Source organism: Pelobates fuscus, chromosome 2 (genome assembly GCF_036172605.1).
Source record: "Pelobates fuscus isolate aPelFus1 chromosome 2, aPelFus1.pri, whole genome shotgun sequence".
Lineage (NCBI taxonomy): Eukaryota > Metazoa > Chordata > Amphibia > Anura > Pelobatidae > Pelobates > Pelobates fuscus.
In genome coordinates, this window is record NC_086318.1 from 350,032,061 (window position 1) to 350,056,198 (window position 24,138).

Genomic DNA, 24,138 nt, shown 5'->3' on the forward strand with positions numbered 1-24,138 from the left:
ACTATGGGATTGTAAAAGGTATAATACAGATCTATAAAAAAAAAATAAAAAAAAAATCTACATTTTTGCACAGCTATACAGTACTCACTGAATAGTGGACTCAACCTGCGACTGTCCTGTCACACATATTGTGAAATGACTGCATTTGGGAGACAGCGTAGGTTTAATTGTGTGGCATTAAGAATCTGTAAGACTCCCAAAAAGCTCTATAAAATTAATTTCAGTTTCTGACAACTACACGTCTATAAAATTTTACCAGGTAGTCAAAAGACTGTCTTAAGGTAAACTCCCATTATTTTATACAGTGCTAATCTACATGACTGAGGCCATAAGAAAGCTAATATTTTTTAGTAAGCAATATAATTCTATCAGCCAAAAATATAGCAAGGAAAATGTGAAGGGAAGTTATATTCACCACTCAAATACCCTTGTTTCTAGAAAATGGCATCAAGACTGATCAGGAAGTGGTTAGGTTTTGTCAACCACGACCAGCCCTTCATTCAGCCTTACTTTCACTGGGAGTAATGTGCAGAGAGTCATGGGACACAAAGGACCAGTTGGGGCACCATAACAAATTCATCAAAAAAAGCTGTTATGGTACCAGTGTGTCCATGTCACTGGCTTACCTTCAAAAACCTGACTTTAAATAAAAATTTTTTTTAAAAAAGGGTACGTTTCTTTTCAAGCCACTTTTATGAATGGAGAGTCACGGATTGTCTGAGAGCCACAAGCAACTATTGACCCCGCACTCAGGTTACCCTCAATAGCATCAGCTGACCACTCTCGGTCAATAAGTAGCGCCGCTACACGATACTACAGAGCCTTCTGGCTTAAAGATTTTGAGAAAACGGAAGAATAGAATAGCAGGGAGATTCGGCGCTGGGACACAGAATTTGGGGTTAAACCGCCCGAGAACTGTTAAACCCTTTAAGGTGAGCCAGTGCCAGGGACCTCCTGGCACCATAACTTAATTTTGTTCTGGTGCCCAGAGTGTGAAAATAATGGAGAACATTTAAAAAAAAAAATCAACATCTTTCTGCGTTATACAGAGAATGTAAAAAGACAATCTCACACTGGGCACCTGAAACCAAGCATTAGGTTGCCTGATAAAGATAAAAAAAAATATAAAAAAAAAGCAGAGAACATTAACTTGGGACCTGAACCATTACAATGAAGCAAAGTTGTGATGGTGGTTAAAAAGACACTTTAAAGCATTAGTAGGCAACCTCGGTCACTGTGAATGTTGTAAACTACATTTCCCAGAATGCTTTGCCAGCATTATGGCTGTAAGAGCATTAATGTAGATGTAGTCCACAACATCTGGAGTGTTGAAGGTTGCCTTCCCCTGCTTTAAAGTAAAAATGACAATATAAAAAAGCGTGGCTATTTTAGAAAACAAACTCAAAAGAAATGTCTGAGCTACATACCGGCAGTCTGTCAGTCAACTGCTAACATAAGGTTATAAATAAAGAATTTACATCTATACCTACATCTTCAGAAACGGGCCTCTCCTGAATGTTAAGGCGACATAAACTGGCAGTATAGTGATCATGGTAACATTATCTGAATTGTATGAAGCTTATGTAATCTGCTTAGCAAGAGTTCATCTGAATCATTTCCTCTACTCTACGCATAACAATAAGCATCAGTTAGAGCAGTGGTCCCCAACCCAGTCCAGGATTTAGGGATTGCCCAGTTGTGTCTAAGGTGTTTTTAGAAAAAGTAAAAATACTTCAGACACAATAGGGTAATCCCTAAATCCTGGACTGGTAGCAGTACTTGAGGACAGGGTTGGGAACCCCTGAGTTAGAGGATAAGTGTGCAATTTCTTCCCTCAATATAAAGAAAAATGCATAACCTTGTGTATTACTCTGAAAGAGATTGCTCTAAATTATACTAAAGACATGGCCAAAATGGAGATCCACATAAATTGTAAAACCACTCCCACAATGCTTTGCAAACCAAAAGCTCTATATTTTGGCCACCCCTGAAATCCAGCTCAAAATGGTGAATGTTAAGTAGTTAGCAGATTGAATGCCTTGTAAGATCTTTCATCACTGCTTTCCTGGTGACGCTTTCGACTATATAATGCTACTTGGTAACATGTGACTAAGTAAGCAAAGCTTCCACAGTAACGAACAATATTTACAATACCTAGCAAAGCAGAGAAAGAACACACAATGTAAATTAATAAACATGTGGCAGAGGAGAGCAGTCACAGTACAGATAAGAATATTTTTCAATCAAGCGTGTATAAAGTTCCCATTTTTTTCATGTAAATGCATGTTACAGTTTTATGATCAGATTAATGGGGCACGTCACGTCAGGCAGGGCTTAAAAGGTTCACTCCAACCACCATAACCACTACAGTCCACCACTGTAGTTATGATGCCCACATGCCCTGGCATTAACCCACTGTACGATATCAAGTAAGGATACTGTGGAGGCAGCCAGCAGGGCCCAAGTAAATTGGCAAACCGTCTTAAAACAATTTGACATCGTACCATGGAACAGCTCCAGGGTGCTGATGGCACCATAACCACTATAAGAGCGGTATTGGTTATTGTGCTTGAGGTTTTTCTTATTATATATAGAAATAAATATGCATTAACATTATATGCCACTCTTGGTGATGTCTACATACTGAGTCACATGCCTTCTTTTATAAAAAAGATACTTTCAGGAAAAGGATAGGCTGGATCACTGGTGATGGACCTACATTTAATCAGGAACATATCAGCTCCCCAATATTGAGAGGATCCTGGGCTTGGAAGAAAGAACACCCTGCACCACTGATAGAATGGACATACATCCAGTTGAGCATTTACTAAATACGCCCGAAAAAAAAATGTCTCAACAGCAGACTGCATTCTATGACTGGTAAGGTTTCTGAATAAATGGGAGGGGGTATTTACAGGTGACAGAGTTAAATTACACAATATAATGTTTTAGCCACTTCCTGCACCTACTGTTAGTTCTGGGATGGTGATCAATGCTCGGTGTTGCACATGCCCTTTTTAGCTCTTACATGCACATGGATGTACACCTCAGCAGACTTGGCTGTTTCCATCCGTCCTACATCTGACAACTTCCTCCTTCCTCTCCTGCAGTTATTCCTTCCCACCACTTCTTGGATCTACTTCCTTTTTTCCTTATCTATGCAGTTCATTAATATTAGACACCAATTCATGTGATAAGGATTTCTGTAATGTACACCAGTTTGTTGCTTGTACTTTTATCACTGAAACTTCTTAATAAATTCCTTTTACCTTTTCTTTTTTTTTTTTTTCTTTTTTTTTTATATAAATAAAAGATTTACACTTGTTTGAAATATGTGCATTCCCTGGAAGGTGTCTCATTTCTTCCTAATGAAAGTGAAAGACGACGGGTTGAGCTGTAAAGTAAGATTACTTCAAAATAAATACTAATCGATTGGATGCATTCTTGCACTCTAGAGTGTCCCTCGTACAGTGGAACCTCGGTACTCGAACGGTCACTTAGGCAATACAGTAGTCGAACAAAAAAATTTAGAGGGAACAAAATCACACAGCATTAACCTCGTTGGTACAATGCATCAGCCACTAGCCATACAAAAACTCACCATGGGTCCAAAGAACAATAACATCTCTTCTCCTTTCCACTTACACCATCAACTCTAATCATTACAGGCAAAGTGAAGTTACATTTTCATTTCATTTACCTTGTGTTTGTTTTTCTGTATGGTTTTAACAAACTGTGAAATATGTGTAAAAATGGTGTATAATGGGTTAGTTTTGGGGGGTCTGAAACGGTTTAATATAATTTACATTTATTCTTATGGGAAAATGTGACTTGGTTTTCGAAACAAATCGGATCTTAAACATCCTTCTTGAACAGATTAGGTTTGAGTTCCAAGGTTCCACTGTATATATTTTGCCAACATTAGAACGGCCTTGTGAAAAGGCACAGCTAGGGTATTCTATGTAAGTCAACTTACATCTACCAACAGTCCATGGCATCACAAGCCAAATAAAACAATTCCCTAATTAAGTAAATTGCGAACCAAAATGCTGGTTACTTCATAAAAAATAAAAAAAAATAAAGAATTTATAACAAATCCTGTGAAAAGACTTCACAGGAGATGTAAATCCACCTATTCTGATATTTGACAAAAAGTAGAAAAACTGGACTAGGTATACACACACACACAACATATTTTTTTTTTTTTTTTTTTAAATCCATAAAATTACATACAAATGTAGCTTTTTCAGATACAACCAATGTGTTAAATGCATAGTGTGGGAAAGCGTGGGGCAAGTCTTGGCATGGGAAAGATGAAAGATGTATTTTCTTTTGTAGAGCACAGCGCATTAAGGATTATTTTTTATTACAAGTTGCTGTTTGTGACGCGCTCATTAGAAAAGCTAAAAAAGGAGTTTCTACGTTAAGAGATGAAAACACTAAATGATGTTTCAGCAAAATAGCCAAGGATGGTGACAGGCAGAGCTTAAACAAGCTCTCACTTGGTGTCTGTAGTAGCAGGCTAAAAGTAATTATATATATATATATATATATATATATATATATATATATATATACACACACACACACACACACACACACATTGTGCAACCTTCTACAATAGGTTAAAAAGACAAAAAAAAAAATTTACAGGAACATTTTACAGATTTCCCTGCAAAATGAGCTTACACTCTAAAGGGACGAGTTACACCATTAGAACAATTATTTTTTTTAAGTAAACGCATACAGATTGTGCAAAATGATTGAGATTCTACTTCTGGCATTGGCACAAAGTGTGAGAGTACAAAAGAAATTAGGGAAGTTTGCCATATCACAGCTGAAATTAACTTTAACCTCCATTTAAAGGATTAAACCAGTAATAAGCTTAGCTCACAAACTATTTCCTTTTATCCTTATAATGCTTTGTTTAGTGACAATATTTACTAGAGTTGTGCCGCTGTGCTAAGTGGGTGTTGACAATTGTGCGTATCACAATGTGGTAATTTTATAAGTCTTCGCTGCTAGAGGTTTAAGTTGACAACCCTACCACTGTTTAAATAACTAAAAGAGCACAGTGATTAGCCATTAGCCCACTCCTGTATGAGAGCGCATCATATCTCTGCCACTACCAGACAGCCTACTAGGGCTATCAATCAAGTAGCCTGGACCACTAGTCCATGGCCAGGTGGGTACTAAACTACAGCCAGTTCACTAAACGTGAACTAAAAGTGAATTGGGATGTTTGAAAAATGATAGCAGTTGCAGTATGTCTGCTATCAATCTAAAAAGTCAGCTCCAATCATCCTGTGCAATGGTTGGAACTGCTTTTTGATGATAAATTACTAATGTTAGAATTTCCTGCTGATCAAGGAATTGGGAAACAAAATTTGTCCCTGTAGAGAAGACTCCTGATGGGCAGACCCACTAAGAAATGTACCAAAGAGCAGCTTTAACAAAAGCTATTGTTTTTATGATTACTTAATTCTATATTTTTGGTGCATTATTTAAAAAAAAAAAGCAATGGATTGTAAAATTTGTGACCCATATACAAACACACACACAAATATTAAATTATTAAAACAAAGAATTTAAGAGGTTGTTGCTCCAGCATTATTTTATACATCAGATATTTTTATGTAGAACTCGTAACAGAAACTTGTCGTCATAGTTTGTTATGTCACAGCCACTTGACAAAACAGACTGTTAAAAATAAAAAAGAATACACAAAACTAGTGTGGAGGAAAAGGATATTGATACTTTGTATTCATCTATATAATTACTGCATCAAATTGTTGTAATGGTACTTGGGAGTGATCCTTCAAGGAAGTAAGATATTCAAGGTTAGGGAAAGTAGTTTTCAGGCAGCTATGTTTAAAAGGTTGATAAAACATAAAGGGAAGTTGCCCTTCCAGGAACATTATAGTCTGCAGAACCACTAGAGCTTAATGTAGTAGTTCTGGTTTCTATAGCCTGTCACTGAGAGGAGGAGCATTGTAAACTCTGGCTTTATAGAGAAAAGGCAGTGTTTACATTGCTTCCTAGCAACACCTCCAGTGGCAGTTACGCAGAGGGCCACTAAAAGGGCTTCCTAGTTCTCTGCATGGAGGCACTGAATGTTCCCCATAGAGATGCATTGATTTAATGCATCTATATGAGGAGAAGCTGATTGAGGCAAAGTGGTGTTTTGCCGCACATGTGCTTGCCTCCCAATGTTTTCCTATGGGAAAACACTGGATTGGCTGAAATCATCAAGACTCATTTCAGCCATGGAGGTGGGTCCAGCTGCAGCGAGACAGGCAGGGCGTTAAAAAAAAAAAAAAAAAAAAAAAAAAGTGAATTAAAACACTTTTTTTTGCGATCTAAGGGGAGCAGGGTACCTAAATTGTTAAACGCTATAATGTCAGGAATGCATGTCACTATAGTGTTCCTTTAATTAATTTAGATTGTAATTATTTTTTTTTATATGTAAATAGAAAAAATAATTCTGCCAATAATGTTCAAATTCTAAAAACACAATTTTACATTATCATGCTGTAAGACCAAATTGGATCACTCAAAATAATCAAGCCACCATAAAACTGTCTAACCAAATGAGTCAATATTTTGTAAGATTGTATTCAGATTTACTCACAGACAATGCAGCGTCCAGTTTCACTCATGCGTTTTTTTCTTTTTCAATAAGTAAAAAAAAAAAAAAAATTAAAAATCTTGCTTCTGAGTATTCTTAGAAATGATCTGTCATCTTTGTTTAAAAGCCTACCAGAAAAGCAAAAACCGCCTTTTTTAAACCAACAAGACCCCTGTGCAATCTACAAGGATTGTAACACAAAGATTCAGTCTTATTGTAGAACACAGAGTGCTGCTTTAAATAAACCAGATTATCATTTCTCACTGCAATCTCCAGACTTACAGCGGTTTTATTAACACACAAAAAGGCCCTCCATACAACAAGCAGCTGCCCTCTTCCCCCTGCTAACGGCGCTTGATTGGTCAGGAGTCGCGAGTACAACACTGAAGTCTATGGAAGATCCCTTTCTCACAATGAGTGAGAAAATGCTGCAATTGCTGGGACTGGAAAAAAGTTGACGGCCTCAGACTTTACATAAGAAAAACAAGTTCCTGCTTTGCCTTATGATGTCTTTTGGATTTCATAAATATTATATCTTTATGAAATGCCGGTTTAAGTGTGTTCGTAACAGAGCCTCTAGATTACATGCTCATATGGCGACACTTATCACCTCTTACTCGCGTTCCTCAAGTTTGTCATAATTCACTTTAATATTGGTTTAGTTCACCAACTGGTCAGCTCTGCAGAAGATGCTGGTACTATATATGAAATATTTTAATGACGCAAGAAACCAGAATCTATTCACCATCTGGCAGGAGTGTAAATATAGAACAATATTAAAATGTATTATTTCTGGACGTTTTCCAGTCATCCACTTCAACGGTTTATCTGGGGTTTTTTTTGGGGGGGGGGTTATTGTTGTATCAGTTATTGTTGTATATATTATTGTATATATATATTATTGTTGTATATAAAATATATTTTAAAAAACAATAAATTAAAAAAAAATTAAAAATAAATAAATCAGTGGTGGTCAATAAGTAGCCCTCCATCAATTATAGAGCCAAGATTCCTACGATGCTTTGCTACCAATCAGTAAAGTCAGATTTAAATTATGTCATACTGATTAAAATGTGTTGTACCAATATAGATTGTGGCCCTTAGCCTTTATTTATTTTTTATTATTAGTTTTTACGTAACTGGGCACTCGAGAATCTTGGGAATATCTGTAAAGATACTGTACTAAATTTGAGGCAGAAAGTGAAACGTACAGTTGAGTCAAATTGCTTCCAAGATAAATATAATTTAAGAATAGGAGTGTGTATTCTTATTGTGTTTGCTCTACCCAGTGACCAGGCAAATGTCTGCCTACTGGGAATAAAAAGGTTAGAAAAAGGACAAAGGAAAATAACAGATAAACTGATAAAGGCCATAAATATGGCTTTAAAAGAACACTTACAGAAGAAACTTTATTACAAAGTGCTCCATTTCATAGCATTAGTACACATTACCCACCGACTCACAGCACTGTGTCTTTGCAATGTATCATTTTAAAATCTGTCCAGCAATATAATTAATTATATTTACACAAACAGACTTGTAGCTTTCCAGATAGCTCATTTGGGCAAAATAATCTCAAATAACCCTCTTTTCTCCACACTGATCAGAGTCTTTCTACAGACTTTTATGATCAGTAGTGTGATACAAATTCCAAAGGACAGACTCCACACTAACAGGATGTAGATCCTATACATCCCGTTGATTTTAAAACTCATCTGGGGTTCGCCAAAAATCCTTTGCTGTCTCCTCTGCAGTCAGAAGCTCTGCCACTGAACCAAGCCCTGCTTTGTAACGCCACAATCAATGGCTCAGCTCAGCTGCCGCCTTTAACCAGTGGGCCAGCCCTGCACACCAAAGCTTCCTCAGGGTAGCCAGCAAAAGTTCCTTGTAGGAGCTCCAGAGGAGACAGTGACGGGTGTCCGGGACCCCAGATAAGTTGTCAAACCATTCTTGAAATGGTTCGACTCAAAACCACATCCCGATGACCCACAAATTACAGGCACAATTAGATAAATGGCAAGATTTGGAAATATTGTGGCTTGGTAGAGTGAACACCGTTAAAATGATGGCACTGCCCCATGTCTTATATTTATTCCGCACCATACCCATAGCGTTAAGTGACAAACTACTACATAGTTTCCAAAACATTCAATGCACACATTTGGAAAAAGAAACCACCAAGAATAGCTTGACGTCTAACGTGGCTATCCCCAGCTAAAGGCGGACTGGGCATCCCAAACATTAGAGCATATTACAGGGCAGCAGTCTTAGCACAGGGGCTGGAGATACTATCCCGCACCACTCATCCACTATGGGAATCTCTAGAAAATGCTTGCATCCACCCTCACACAATAAAATCTACCATACAATCATTTACGATTTGGGACACAAACAAAACTTGTCCATTGAACAGCACGAGATTCTTAATAAAAAGCTGGAGGAAATGAGCTGGTTCACTCATAGGTACAAACAACATTTTATATTTTGCCCCCATACAAACAATCTCGGAGTTTTCTGATAATATCAATAGGACACCATGGCGACAAAAAGGTATACTATCAATATCACAGCTGTATACAGAGGAGGGACTAAAACCATTCCCAACTCTTCAGCAGGAGTTTGCACTCCCCTCCAAAGACGTGTTCACATATATTAGAATTAAACATATTCTCCATACCCTACAAACCGTTCATTGTGAGGAATCACAGTTGACAAGCTTTGGACTAGACTGCATGGGGAAAAGTCCGCAAGCAAAACCTTTGTCATTTATAGCTGAATAGCACAAGGATAAAAGATCCGCTTCATAAAACACAAATATATGGAATTGTGGGAATCAGAACTGAATATTAACATTCCTATCCCAATATGGGTACAAGCAATACAAACGACTAAAAAGGTATTTCATAGCCTGTCACAGTGGGAGGCATACTGTAAGATGGTAATGAGGTGGTATTTAGTGCCGACCAGATTGGCAATTATGTACGCATCAGCCTCACATACCTGCTGGAGATGTGATCTCCACAGGGGCAACATGAGGCATATTTTCTGGGATTGCCCCCTACTAAGAGGGTTCTGGCTAACGATAGGGAAAGCTATTGAGCTGATAACGAACCGTACCATTCCACACACACACACACCAGAATGCTATCTGCTACATTTGTCCCCAGAACTGTTGTCGGACAAGACTAACCACGTTCTCATCCACATATTAACGGCAGCAAAAACTAGCATAGCTAGCCATTGGAAAAAGAAACACACACCATCACCACTCGAGGTCTGGAATAGAATTGAAAACATAGCTGATTACGAACGTATGGCGTACAAGTTGAAGGGCCAAACAGAAACATATACCAAACAATGGGCAGGCTGGCATAAAGTCCGTACAGTGATGAAAAACCTCAAAAGTACGATCTAGTAGAGGCTGCTCCACCAGGCACAAGCATTACCTAAGAAGGCATAACCATCAAGGGACACACACCCTTACCCAGCTTCATATCTCACTCACATATCTGGTTTCCTAAGTTACTTTGTTAAGAGTACATCTTAAGCAATAAGTTGAAATACCCCTTTGTTTCCCCTCACCTTCTAAACCCCCTACTACCATCCCCATGCTACAAACAGGAGCAGGGTTCTCATATACAAATCAGCACACTAGACAAATGTACCACGTATTCATTCATAACTCAAGAGGTTAATCTGAATGTTAACAACAGCACCACCAAAAAAGATAACACTGTTAGAATGTCTGAACAATAATGTATAGCATACTATGTGAACTACACAAACATGTATAAACTGACCAAAACCGAATGTATATGATAATGTGTTGTAAAAAAGTGTAACCATTTACCCTCACCCCTGTTTCCTTTCTGTACCCCACTGTTCTTTTTCTCATGCTAAAATTCAATAAAAATAAAATATTGAAAAAAAAATGGTTTGACTCCATTCTCTGGTAGAAAGCCTACGCACTCCAGCAACTAAAACCACTACAGCAGGCTGTGGTGTTTATTTAAATAATTTGACAGTGTCATTTTGATATTAAAATGTCACCCTTTCATCCAAAACAAACAAAAAAGTACTGCTGTTAAAGCAGCACTGTGACCCCCCATTGCAGAATATATCATCTTTATGAAATACTCATACAGACTGTGTTGTAATGTTACTGAATTTCTAATCCAGTCAAAAGATATACAGACACAAAGTAGGGACCACTTTGTCTCACTGTTTTTCCTATGCCTGACACTTTTTAAACATTGGGCAGAGCTAATGCTGTCTAGAAGTGTCAATCTTTTGACACTGTCGCACATAGAAGGCTTATAAATAAACTGCAATCTTTAAAGGACCACTCTAGTGCCAGGAAAGCATACTCGTTTTCCTGGCACTAGAGTACCCTGAGGGTGCCCCCACCCTCAGGGACCCACTCCCGCCGGGCTCTGGAAAGGGGAAAGGGGTAAAAACTTACCTTTTTCCAGCGCTGGGCGGGGAGCTCTCCTCCTCCTCTCCGCCTCCGTTCCTCCCCGTCGGCTGAATGCGCACGAGCTGCGCGCGCATTCAGCCGGTCACATAGGAAAGCATTCATAATGCTTTCCTATGGACGCTTGCGTGCTCTCACTGTGATTTTCACAGTGAGAATCACGCAAGCGCTTCTAGCGGCTGTCAGTGAGACAGCCACTAGAGGATTAGGGGGAAGGCTTAACTAATTGATAAACATAGCAGTTTCTCTGAAACTGCTATGTTTATAAAACAATTAGTTAACCCTAGCTGGACCTGGCACCCAGACCACTTAATTAAGCTGAAGTGGTCTGGGTGCCTAGAGTGGTCCTTTAAGTTTGGATTCCAATATTGTTGAATGGGTTAGGCAGTGGCTGAGTGACAGGCAACAGAGGGTTGTAGTCAATGGAGTATATTCGAAGCTTGCGCTTGTCACCAGTGGGGTACCTCAGGGATCTGTACTTGGACCCATTCTCTTTAATATTTTTATTAGTGATATTGCAGAAGGTCTTGATGGTAAGGTGTGTCTTTTTGCTGATGATATTAAGATATGTAACAGGATTGATGTTCCAGGAGGGATAAGCCAAATGATTTAGGAAAACTAGAAAAATGGTTAGAGCTGTGCCAGCTGACATTTAAATGTGGATAAGTGAAAGAAAATGCATCTTGGACGTAAAAACCCAGAGTAAAGAATATTTTATAGAGTCCTAACATCAGCATCTGAGGAAAGGGATTTAAGGATAATTATTTCTGATGACTTAAAAGTAGGCAGACAATGTAATAGAGCAGCAGGAAATGCTAGCAGAAGAGGTATTAGCAGTAGAAAGAAGGAAGTGCTCATGCCATTGCACAGAACACTGTTGAGACCTCACATGGAGTTTTGTACACAGTACTGGAGACCGTATCTCCTGAAGGATATTCATGCTCAGTGAAGGGCTGGTTAATGTATTGCAGGATAAAACTTACCAGGAAAGGTTAAAGGAACTTAACATGTATAGCTTGGAGGAATTAGAGGGGCAAAGGTTTAAAAAATATCAGGAAGTATTACTTTACTGAGAGGCTAGTAGATGCATGGAATAGCCTTCCAGCTGAAGTGGTAGAGGTTAACACAGTGAAGGAGTTTAAGCATGCGTGGGATAGGCAAAAGGCTATGATAGCTATTAGATAAGGCCAGGGACTAATGAAAGTATTTAGAAAATTAAGCAGACAAGATGGGCTGTATGGTTCATATCTGCCGTCACATTCAATGTTTCTATGTAATATAACCAGTGAAATTTAGCTGTATCTATGGAGGGATCCTCCACAGAGCTCAATGCTGGACTCTTGCGCATACACAGTGATGGCTCTTGGTGGTGAAGCACCAGGAGCAGAAGAGGACCAGCCAAAAGAAAAGGGCAGCGTGTCCCCAGCCACCGGAACATCAATGACGATGTTACCATCAGGGGTCTTCACAAATTATGCAAAGTCCCCAGACGTTGACAGTGCAACTTTAAAGAGGCCATGACTTCCTGGAGTCGTCATTTAGCTGGTAGCTTTCTGCAGCAGATTACAGACAAGTGAACCAAAACCCACAGAAACACTTGCTGTGCCCATAAATCACTGAGGCTGGGGAAATTTCAGAAGTTGTATAAAAAAAAAAAAAAAAGTATAGTAGGCATCAGTCACATATTTGGGGTGGCTTCATTGCAAATTTTGCACAGCTTGAATATTCACAGGAACATTAAATGCATAGCTCCCCAACATCATTGTCCCCTGAATCATGATTCTGGTGTTAAGCAGGCTAAAACGGACTGGCCATAGTTCCCACAGCGTTGTGCGAGCGCTCTAATAATGCGATTGTGCTATGCTTTTTGGGGACAGTTCCTTGGTGTTATACTTTTTGGACAGGACCCCATGATTGGGAGTACTTACATTATTTTGCATTTATTTTAATTATGTTATTCATTATAAAAAAAAAAACACAAAAAACACAAAAAACACACACACACACCTATGACATGTTCAAACCAGCAAGCGGTATCCCTATAAGCCAATGATCACATTTGTAAAGTACTAAATATTGTGCAATTTCTATAATGTCTGCATTGGGTCTTACAGTCTGCCAGTGTTATTCTTTTAAACCGCACTTGTAAAAATGTTTTGTATGTTTTTGACAACAGATGCAGTTTCTCATACATTACACATTTACAGGATGGCGCATTATAACATGTTAAAACAATGATATGCTAAAATAAAGCCAACAGCCTAGAGAGTAAACTTCAGCCTTCCAGTTTTATATCCCATTCCAGTGTTCTCTTGAGTCAGGCACAGAAAATGTATGAATACGTCAATAAAAATAGACAAAAAAGTTAAATAATAAAAAAAAAAAAAAAAAAAAAGGCGCAATAGTGTTTTTCCCATTTTCATTGTTTGCAAATGGTTTACCTTTAGCTACCGTGTATAACTATGTTTAATGGCAGAAATCCTGCATCCTTTTTACTTATTGACAAAGTACAACTGAAAGCAGTCAGGGTGTCATGTGCACCTTACAAGCAAGATGAGAGTCTTGGAAAAAGTATTTAAAAGGGTTACTCCAACCACCATGACCACTTCAGCGATTTGAAGTGGTCATGGTGGTAGGAGTCTGTAAGTTCAGTGTTTCTGCTTGAAATACTGCATATACTAAGATATTTGTAACTTTGTGCACAGTGTTTTTAATTGTGTGCCGTGACTAAGGTTAACCAGAACTCAGTGTAATGTCAATTCTGTGCATATTTTACAACTGCCATCAGCATGCTGGCAACAGATGTTAAAAATATTAAAAAGGTAAAATGAAAAAAATAAAAATAAAATGTTGTTAAATCACCTTGTGCCTGCAAGGTCGTTTTTCCCCTCGCTCCCTACCTTCATAACTTTGTTTATAATTAAGATATCCCTCCAAATTCCCCTTATCCCTCCCCCTTCCCTTAAAGGACCACTATAGTGCCAGTAAAACAAACATACTCGTTTTCCTGGCACTATAGTGCCCTGAGGGTGCCCCCACCCTCAGGCTCTAGGGGGTGGAAGGGATTCAATTTACCTATTTTTCCAGCGCCGGGCAGGGGACTCTCCTCCTCCCTCCTCATCGGCTGAATGCGCATGCACGGCACGAGCCACACGCGCATTCACCCAGTCCATAGGAAAGCATTCTCAATGCTTTCCTATGGACGCTGGCGTCTTCTCACTGTGAAAATCACAGTGAGAAGCGCCTCTAGCGGCTGTCAATGAGACCGCCACTAGAGACTGGATTAACCCTATTATAAACATAGCAGTTTCTCTGAAACTGCTATGTTTATAGAAGAAAGGGTTAATCCTAGCTGGACCTGGCACCCAGACCACTTCATTAAGCTGAAATGGTCTGGGTGCCTATAGTGGTCCTTTAATGAGAAGCCTGTGATTGGACCGCTGTAGGACAGGGCATGGAAGACTGAGCACAGAGACTGATGTCAGGTAAGGTAAAACTTTTTACAGGTTTTAAGGAAGGCGGGGGAACCCAACAGTAATGCCACATAGGATTGGGGTAACCCTTAAAGCGGCACTGTCATGCCGAACTTACCTTTCCTCAATCTCTTCCTCTTCTCCCCCTCTCTCAGGATCTGTTATTCTTTTCTTCCATTCTTCTTTAGTTTTCTTTAAAATCATAAGACAAAGTAGGGACTTCATTTCCGCTGGTCAGAGCAATTTTCCCATGATCCCTAGCTTTCCTCCCAGTTCCCACAATGCTTCCTGTCAGTATTGCCGAAAGTCCTGTCACTTAGACAGAACGCCGGCAAAACTGCCGAATTGCATCCTAACAGAATGAGAACAGTTTCTCCATTGGTGTTAGGATGCAATTCTGTACTTTGTTCGTATCGGAATTTCATTCTAATGAATGAAACTCCGATCCTATGCATTGCTGTGGCTGCATCTTGCAGCCGCTTAGTAGATAACTCCCTAATTCCCACGGTATCAGGGAGCTATCTACTAAAAGGCTGAAAGACCTGAATTGGTCTTGAATGTACTAATACTAAGTAAAGATTACTCGCTATACCGCGAGTAGGGGCATGTCTAGTAAGCAGTGAGCAGCCTGTGGCTGCTCACTGTAAAAAAAAAACAAAAAAAAACACCTAATAACCCCCCCCCCCCCCCCCCTGCGCGGGGGTTAAAGATGGGGGGGACCTACTGTCCTCCCCCCTGGCCCCCACCCCTGCGCGGTGGGTGGGGGCCCTAATAAAATAATAAGGGGGGGACCTACTGTCCTCCCCCCCTGGCCCCCACCCCTGCGCTGTGGGTGGGGGCCCTAATAAAATAATAAGGGGGGGGGGACCTACTGTCCTCCCCCCCTGGCCCCCACCCCTGCGCTGTGGGTGGGGCCACTAATAAAATAATAAGGGGGGGGGACCTACTGTCCTCCCCCCCCTGGCCCCCACCCCTGCGCTGAGGGTGGGGGCCCTAATAAAATAATAAGGGGGGGGGGACCTACTGTCCTCCCCCCCCTGGCCCCCACCCCTGAGCGGTGGGTGGGGGCCCTAGTAAAATAATAAGGGGGGGGGACCTACTGTCCTCCCCCCCTGGCCCCCATCCCTGCGCTGTGGGTGGGGGCCCTAATAAAATAATAGGGGGGGACCTACTGTCCTCCCCCCCTGGCCCCCACCCCTGCGCGGTGGGTGGGGGCCCTAGTAAAATAATAGGGGGGGGACCTACTGTCCTTCCCCCCTGGCCCCCACCCCTGCGCGGTGGGTGGGGGCCCTAATAAAATAATAAGGGGGGGGGGGACCTACTGTCCTCCCCCCCTGGCCCCCACCCCTGCGCTGTGGGTGGGGGCCCTAATAAAATAATAAGGGGGGGGACCTACTGTCCTCCCCCCCCTGGCCCCCACCCCTGCGCTGAGGGTGGGGGCCCTAATAAAATAATAAGGGGGGGGGACCTACTGTCCTCCCCCCCCTGGCCCCCACCCCTGAGCGGTGGGTGGGGGCCCTAGTAAAATAATAAGGGGGGGGGACCTACTGTCCTCCCCCCCTGGCCCCCACCCCTGCGCTGTGGGTGGGGGCCCTAATAAAATAATAGGGGGGGACCTACTGTCCTCCCCCCCTGGCCCCCACCCCTGCGCGGTGGGTGGGGGCCCTAGTAAAATAATAAGGGGGGGGACCTACTGTCCTCCCCCCCTGGCCCCCACCCCTGCGCTGTGGGTGGGGGCCCTAATAAAATAATAGGGGGGGGACCTACTGTCCTCCCCCCCTGGCCCCCACCCCTGCGCTGTGGGTGGGGGCCCTAATAAAATAATAAGGGGGGGGACCTACTGTCCTCCCCCCCCTGGCCCCCACCCCTGAGCGGTGGGTGGGGGCCCTAAATGAACCCCCCCCCCCCATCAAGGTGACTAGGGGTCCCAAGCCCCTAGTCACCCCCCCCACCCAAAACATTCTATCCCCTACCTACCCCCCTCACCCTAAAAATAGTGAGGGGGGAATAAAATAACTAACCTGTAAAAAAAAAAAAATTAAACTTACCATTTGACGTCTTCTTTTTTCTAAATTCTTCTTTCTTCAGCCCCCAAAAAAAGCCAAATAAAAATCCATCATACCCGTCGCACTTTAAAAAAAAAAAAAAAAAAAACGAGCGCAAAAAAAAATTAATCCATGTTCACCCATGGAGGGCACGCCGCGTACTGAGCTCCGCAGGGCGGATCAAGGCTTATATAGCCTTGCCCCGCCCTGCAATTAGGCTTAGAACACACTGATTGGTTGGTTTAAGCCAATCAGAGTGCTCTGTGTCATTTTACACAGCGTGGGAAAATTCAAAATAACTTTCCCACGCTGTGTAAAATGACAGATCACTGTGATTGGATGGTTTTCAAGCCATCCAATCACAGTGCTCTGTGTCATTTTACAAGCGTGGGAAAATTCCAAAGAACTTTCCCACGCTTGTAAAATGACACAGAGCACTGTGATAGGATGGATTTCAATCCATCCAATCACAGTGCTCTGTGTCATTTTACAAGCGTGGGAAAATTCCAAAGAACTTTCCCAAGCTTGTAAAATTACACAGAGCACTGTGATTGGATGGCTTGAAAACCATCCTATCACAGTGCTCTGTGTCATTTTACAAGCGTGGGAAAGTTCTTTGGAATTTTCCCACGCTTGTAAAATGACACAGAGCACTCTGATTGGCTTAAACCAACCAATCAGTGTGTTCTAAGCCTAATTGCAGGGCGGGGCAAGGCTATATAAGCCTTGACCCGCCCTGCGGAGCTCAGTACGCGGCGTGCCCTCCATGGGTGAACATGGATTAATTTTTTTTTTGCGCTCGTTTTTTTTTTTTGTTTTTTTTAACGTGCGACGGGTATGATGGATTTTTATTTGGCCTTTTTGGGGGCTGAAGAAAGAAGAATTTAGAAAAAAGAAGACGTCAAATGGTAAGTTTAATTATTTTTTTTTACAGGTTAGTTATTTTATTCCCCCCTCACTATTTTTAGGGTGAGGGGGGTAGGTAGGGGATAGAATGTTTTGGGTGGGGGGGGTGACTAGGGGCTTGGGACCCCTAGTCACCTTGATGGGGGGGGGGGGGTTCATTTAGGGCCCCCACCCACCGCTCAGGGGTGGGGGCCAGGGGGGGAGGACAGTAGGTCCCCCCCCTTATTATTTTATTAGGGCCCCCACCCACAGCGCAGGGGTGGGGGCCAGGGGGGGAGGACAGTAGGTCCCCCCCCTTATTATTTTATTAGGGCCCCCACCCACCGCGCAGGGGTGGGGGCCAGGGGGGGAGGACAGTAGGTCCCCCCCCCCTTATTATTTTATTAGGGCCCCCACCCACCGCGCAGGGGTGGGGGCCGGGGGGGAGGACAGTAGGTCCCCCCCCCTTATTATTTTATTAGGGCCCCCACCCACCGCGCAGGGGTGGGGGCCGGGGGGGAGGACAGTAGGTCCCCCCCCCCTTATTATTTTATTAGGGCCCCCACCCACCGCGCAGGGGTGGTGGCCAGGGGGGAGGACAGTAGGTCCCCCCCCCCTTATTGTTTTATTAGGGCCCCCACCCACCGCGCAGGGGTGGGGGCCGGGGGGGGAGGACAGTAGGTCCCCCCTCTTATTATTTTATTAGTGCCCCCACCCACCGCGCAGGGGTGGGGGCCAGGGGGGAGGACAGTAGGTCCCCCCCCTTATTATTTTATTAGGGCCCCCACCCACCGCGCAGGGGTGGGGGCCAGGGGGGGGGAGGACAGTAGGTCCCCCCCCCTTATTATTTTATTAGGGCCCCCACCCACCGCGCAGGGGTGGGGGCCGGGGGGGAGGACAGTAGGTCCCCCCCCCTTATTATTTTATTAGGGCCCCCACCCACCGCGCAGGGGTGGGGGCCGGGGGGGAGGACAGTAGGTCCCCCCCCCCTTATTATTTTATTAGGGCCCCCACCCACCGCGCAGGGGTGGTGGCCAGGGGGGAGGACAGTAGGTCCCCCCCCCCTTATTGTTTTATTAGGGCCCCCACCCACCGCGCAGGGGTGGGGGCCGGGGGGGGGAGGACAGTAGGTCCCCCCTCTTATTATTTTATTAGTGCCCCCACCCACCGCGCAGGGGTGGGGGCCAGGGGGGAGGACAGTAGGTCCCCCCCCTTATTATTTTATTAGGGCCCCCACCCACCGCGCAGGGGTGGGGGCCAGGGGGGGGAGGACAGTAGGTCCCCCCCCCTTATTATTTTATTAGGGGCCCCACCCACCGCGCAGGGGTGGGGGCCGGGGGGGGAGGACAGTAGGTCCCCCCCCTTATTATTTTATTAGGGCCCCCACCCACCGCGCAGGGGTGGGGGCCGGGGGGGAGGACAGTAGGTTCCCCCCCCCTTATTATTTTATTAGGGCCCCCACCCACCACGCAGGAGTGGGGGCCGGGGGGAGGACAGTAGGTCCCCCCCCCCTTATTGTTTTATTAGGGCCCCCACCCACCGCGCAGGGGTGGGGGCCGGGGGGGAGGACAGTAGGTCCCCCCTCTTATTATTTTATTAGTGCCCCCACCCACCGCGCAGGGGTGGGGGCCAGGGGGGAGGACAGTAGGTCCCCCCCCCCCCTTATTACCATTTATGTTTTTACAGTGAGCAGCCACAGGCTGCTCACTGTTTAGTGGACATGCCCCTACTCGCGGTATAGCGAGTAGGGGCATTGGGGAGATTTTAATCTCCCTTGTGCTATTATGGGGGTCATATTGACCCCCATAGAGTGAGGGGGGGACCTGGGGGGCTTATGAAGTGGTGGGGAGCACAGCTCCCCACCGCTTCTGTCTTTACATATTACAAGGAGGGAGCTGCACGTCGGTAGCTCCCTCCTTGTAATAAACTGATCGAACAAACGAACACTGATACTCAGTGTTAGTTTGTTCGTCTGATTTTTTCTATTCATTCATTCGTCTGTCTGATGAATGAATGAATAGATGAAATTCCCGTTCGCATGTCCAGGTGTTTCACTGGGCATGTGCGGAAATCTCACAGTCTGTCTAGTGTGGGTAGATGACGTGTCCCACAGGGACTTCACCTACCCACACAAAGATGGCGGCGCCCTGAATAAAGATCGGGGCAGAAGATACAGATTTAAAAATAGGTAATCTGGGGGGCTTAGGGGCATTTGGGGGTGACTAGGGGGTCAATTGGATGTAGTGGAGGCGGGATTCGGCATGACAGTGATTCGGCATGACAGTGCCGCTTTAAAAATGTCTGTAAACAAAAGGGAAAAAACCCGCCCCACACCCTTAGTACTTTTGGCATTACTATTTTTTGCCAGAGGATGATTGCCAAGGGTACATTTACCACAGCCCATGTCTTACACATCCAGTCTGTGAGCAAGAGCAGACACTCACACACACACGCAGTACATCCATGAAAGGTTCATTTTAGTAGATACCATCACAGCTGTATCACACACATATGTAAGGGTCATGCACAAATGGCACATAAGAAGATGCATGGACATCTTCATAGTCTCCTATTGATTTCAAAGGGCTTTGCACTGTACATACACTTGAACACAATGTAGGTGCTCACACTTGCACCATCGACTTGAACTAGAGCTCAATGGTTTGCTGCACATACAGCGCACAAGTAAATAAACACTTCAAAAGGATTGTAGTAACTATATAACTAAACTGTGAACTATCAGTCAACTATAGAATAAATGCATTTTACTAATTTCAATGGTTACTCCATGCATCATAACCACCACAGCCCATTGTAAAGGTTATGATGTTAGGAGTAGTTTGGCGCTGTACCCCAGTAACAGGGTAAACCGTTTTGCCAGGGTTTGCTCTCTTACCAGGTTCTGCTCCAGTAATGGCAGCTAAACGACATTCGTCCTGTGAAGTACTGCAGAAGACAGATGCTGATCTGCTGCTCATTCATTGATTGAGAGCATCAGCTGAGCACTCTCAGCCATTATATGACCCTCTGTGCATATAAATATGCACCGAATTGACATTTGGCAGCTTGGAACTCTTGTAGACTGTGGCAAACCTAGCCACTTCTGGACTGTAGTTATTAAAGGTTGTCTATAGGCTGAATATGTACTGTGTATTTTAACCTGTGTATGTACCGTATTGTGGCCGTTCGCATGCTGGCAGCCGTACGCTGCCAGCATACAAATCCCTTTCGTTTGACGAAACCCGGCTATCCAGGCCGTTCGCCATACGAATGAGGGCTCCCCAGGTAGACCACCCACTCACCAGTCGTGTGGCACCAATTAACCGATTGCAACAATGTTGCAATCGGTAATTAAGGGCTCTCCTAGGTGGCAGTCGTTCGGCTACCGACCATGCGGCAGTCGGCCATCTTGGATCCTTTGTCTCTGCAGCGGTGTTCGGTCGTCGAGAGCCTGGAACTGAAAACGGCTACTCAATGATCCGAACACCGCTGGACTTCCAGAGCGTTCGGGAGTTCCGCGTTCGGCACATTCTGTTCCCCATAGATGTCCGGTACTTTTAAACCGAACTCAATGTTTTAATGTATTTTGTGCGGCGTTCGGTTAGTTTAGCTGGGATCAGAGCGGTATTCTCACTAAATGTGCCCGCCGACCCCAGCTATCTACCGAACGGTCATTCGTCTAAAAGCGAGTAAAAATGTATAAAATATGGATTTCTGTGTAAATTGTCGGTTTTGCTCCACGAGGGGATAATCCACTTAATCGTCCATTTTAGTGGGAGTATCCCTCTCGTGTAGCAATGCCTGTTGGGATAATTACAATGCCTGATGGGAGAAATCCCCTGTAAACTCTGTAAGGAAACCCCTTGCAAGAGGAACTGCATAAATATGGAAGTCTGTGAATAAAGCAAGTTAGTTGACTCCCAAACTGTGTTTCGTCCGGTTATTGGGAGGATGGGGAATATTGCCGTGCTTTCTGTTCTGACTGTGGATTTCCACAGGATGAGGATACCAACGGATATCGTGGACTAATGTACTGCATTCCGTTACATAGACCTTTAAAAGGACACTCAAGGCACCAAGACCACTTTAGCCCATTGAAGTGGTCTGGGTGCCAACTTCCATCACCCTTAACCCTGCAATAATTACCTTGCAGAGTTAAGTCCTCCTCTAGTGGCTGTCTAACTGGTTTGTTTTCCTGGCACTGAAGAGTCCCTTTAATGTAAACTTTGAGACCTAAATACAGCCTCTTGCAGCTACCTCACACACTAAGCTAGACAAAAAAAAAAAAAAAAAACATCAGTGGTGTTATCTGCATATGAACAAGCTTTATCAGTACTGGTGTCAAGATAATTTTCAGGCTGAAGAAGACTAAATAAAGATCACAACTTAAAAGATTTGGTGCAAAAGATCCACAATCAGGGGTCAGGATCATAAAAATAAATAAAAATGCACTCTAAAAATAAAATAAATAAAAGGAGGGGGAACCACCATCACCCGTCCGTTTAAATAGCATAGAAGCAGGAGGTTGCAAAAGTGTCTAAATAATGAGCAGCCCTAGATCGTTCCTATTTTGTGGTATTGCATAACAACTCAGGCCCTGTGCTCATTGAACTGAAATTCAGTAAGACAAGACAAGGGTATTGAGCAGTAACTGCCACTAACACTGAGGCAATAAATGTGGGTAACAGTATCAAAGACCACTGAACCACAGATAGAATGCTAGCAGGTTTTCCAGTAAAGGATGTGGGTCAGGGGAACAGATCAAACTTGCACCCTAGCTGAAACAGCCACCAGCATAATGCAAGCATGTGTTTCTTTAACCGTTTACACATTACATCTAGGGACTCCTATATATGCATGGAAAAGTATTCAATGTTCACTGGACAGAGCAAATAAAATAAAATGATGTAGATATGGGGAAACTGTATAGCTTGTCGTCTTTAGTCATTACAAGCACTTATGTAGATTACTCCAAGTTTAATGGCTTGATCATGGTGTTATTTGTGTTTCACAATACCTGCTAATACACGTCACCATGCTCTGTGGATAATAAAACCAACCTTTTCAAACATTCAGAAGGAAAAAAACGTGCATTCTGTTACCATAAATGTGATAATGCTTCAGGAGCCAAAAAAGTAGTATGAGAAACCCCCTCAGTCATCTGTACAAATCATTTATTTATTTTTTATATTTGTCATTGAGACAGATAACTTATTTTTTACGTTCGCAGCAAGACATACAGCTCCGTATACAAGGGTCCACAAAAAACAATATCCTTCAACTAGATCACAGGAAATGAAACAGACGACAGATGTACAATGATGGCCAATATAGGCCTACCTCTGCCACAACACCGACCCCAGCTTAGATATTTCCAATAACTGAAATCAGTCACACTTTATACTTAAAATCTCAATGTTTCCACCTCAATAGCAGTGAGAAATGTAAATATAAGTGCATGCACACTAATGCTTACACAAGTCTCAACTAAGAGAACACCGTACGTGTGTGTGAAATGTCTCATTTAAAAAGTATGAATAATCCCGGTATTATATCATGCATGTATAAAACGTCCAATGTTTTCTTGATTTTTACAAACTCAGTTCTTAAAATGATGTAGATAACTGACTCAACTGGTACCGGAGAAGAGTTAACTAAAACAAAAAGCAGGACTGCAAAGACACAGGTAATTCTTACCAGAAATAGCAAGGGGAGAGGATTAATCACAGGTCAGACATCTTGCTTGAACCTATGTGGTGGCAAAACCACATTCTTTGTTCCTCTGCTAGCAATATTTTCAACAGCAATGGAACAATTATCTGTACAACCAGTAAGGCGGCCACTCAGAGCACAATATCAACATGTTAGTAACACATGATTTTGCAGACAAATCTAGGTTTGATTTTATTTTTAGTTATAAAAGCCAACAGCTGACATTTAAACAAAACTGTTTAACATCCCCTCTATAGAATCCCCCACCTACCACATCATGTTTTGTGACATTGTAACATCATAATTTTCATATAAAGTCCTCTTTACAAAACACTCAAAACACAATGAAGTTTGATTCAGGCTCAACATAAAATATAAATGACCTAAGGAAAACACTATTAAACAAAGGGCTTATTAAAATAGCACATTGGTCTAACCATGCATCTTACAGTGGTACTGTCACCACCTGGTTGGAAACTTTGTAGAATTTGCAAAGACTGTCGATGACGAAATCGCTGCTGGGGGTTCGATGCCCGGGGGGCAGGCTAAAGTGAGTTTTACTTACCTGCACTTATCTCTCACGGGCACAGCGATTTTCTCCTGGCAGGTCCTCTTCACTTCAGCATCAGGAGAAGACGTCACTGTTGAACTCTTGCATATGAGCAAGAGTACAGCATTGACGCCTATGTCCTCTCTCGCCTTGACTACTGTAATCCGCTTCTCAGTGGTCTTCTGTGTTCCTAACTTGCCCCATTGCAGTCTATAATGAATGCGGCGGCCCATCTTCCTGTCCGCCCTCGCCTCCCACGCCTCCTCCCTCTGTCAGTCCCTGAATTGGCTTCCAGTAAGATTATAGGACTTCATTTAAAATTCTGATACTCGCTTACAAATCTCTACACAATGTTGCTCCGACTTATTTAC

General features: G+C 43.1%; 1 protein-coding gene and 1 pseudogene across 1 annotated transcript in view; both read right to left on the bottom strand.

Annotated features, from left to right (window-relative positions):
- The window catches only part of IGF2R (insulin like growth factor 2 receptor), a 110,821-nt gene that overhangs the window by 84,470 nt on the left and 2,213 nt on the right, over positions 1–24,138 (bottom strand). The gene's annotated exons all lie outside the window — the stretch shown is intronic.
- On the bottom strand, positions 15,970–16,118 carry LOC134593909 (small Cajal body-specific RNA 11; annotated as a pseudogene).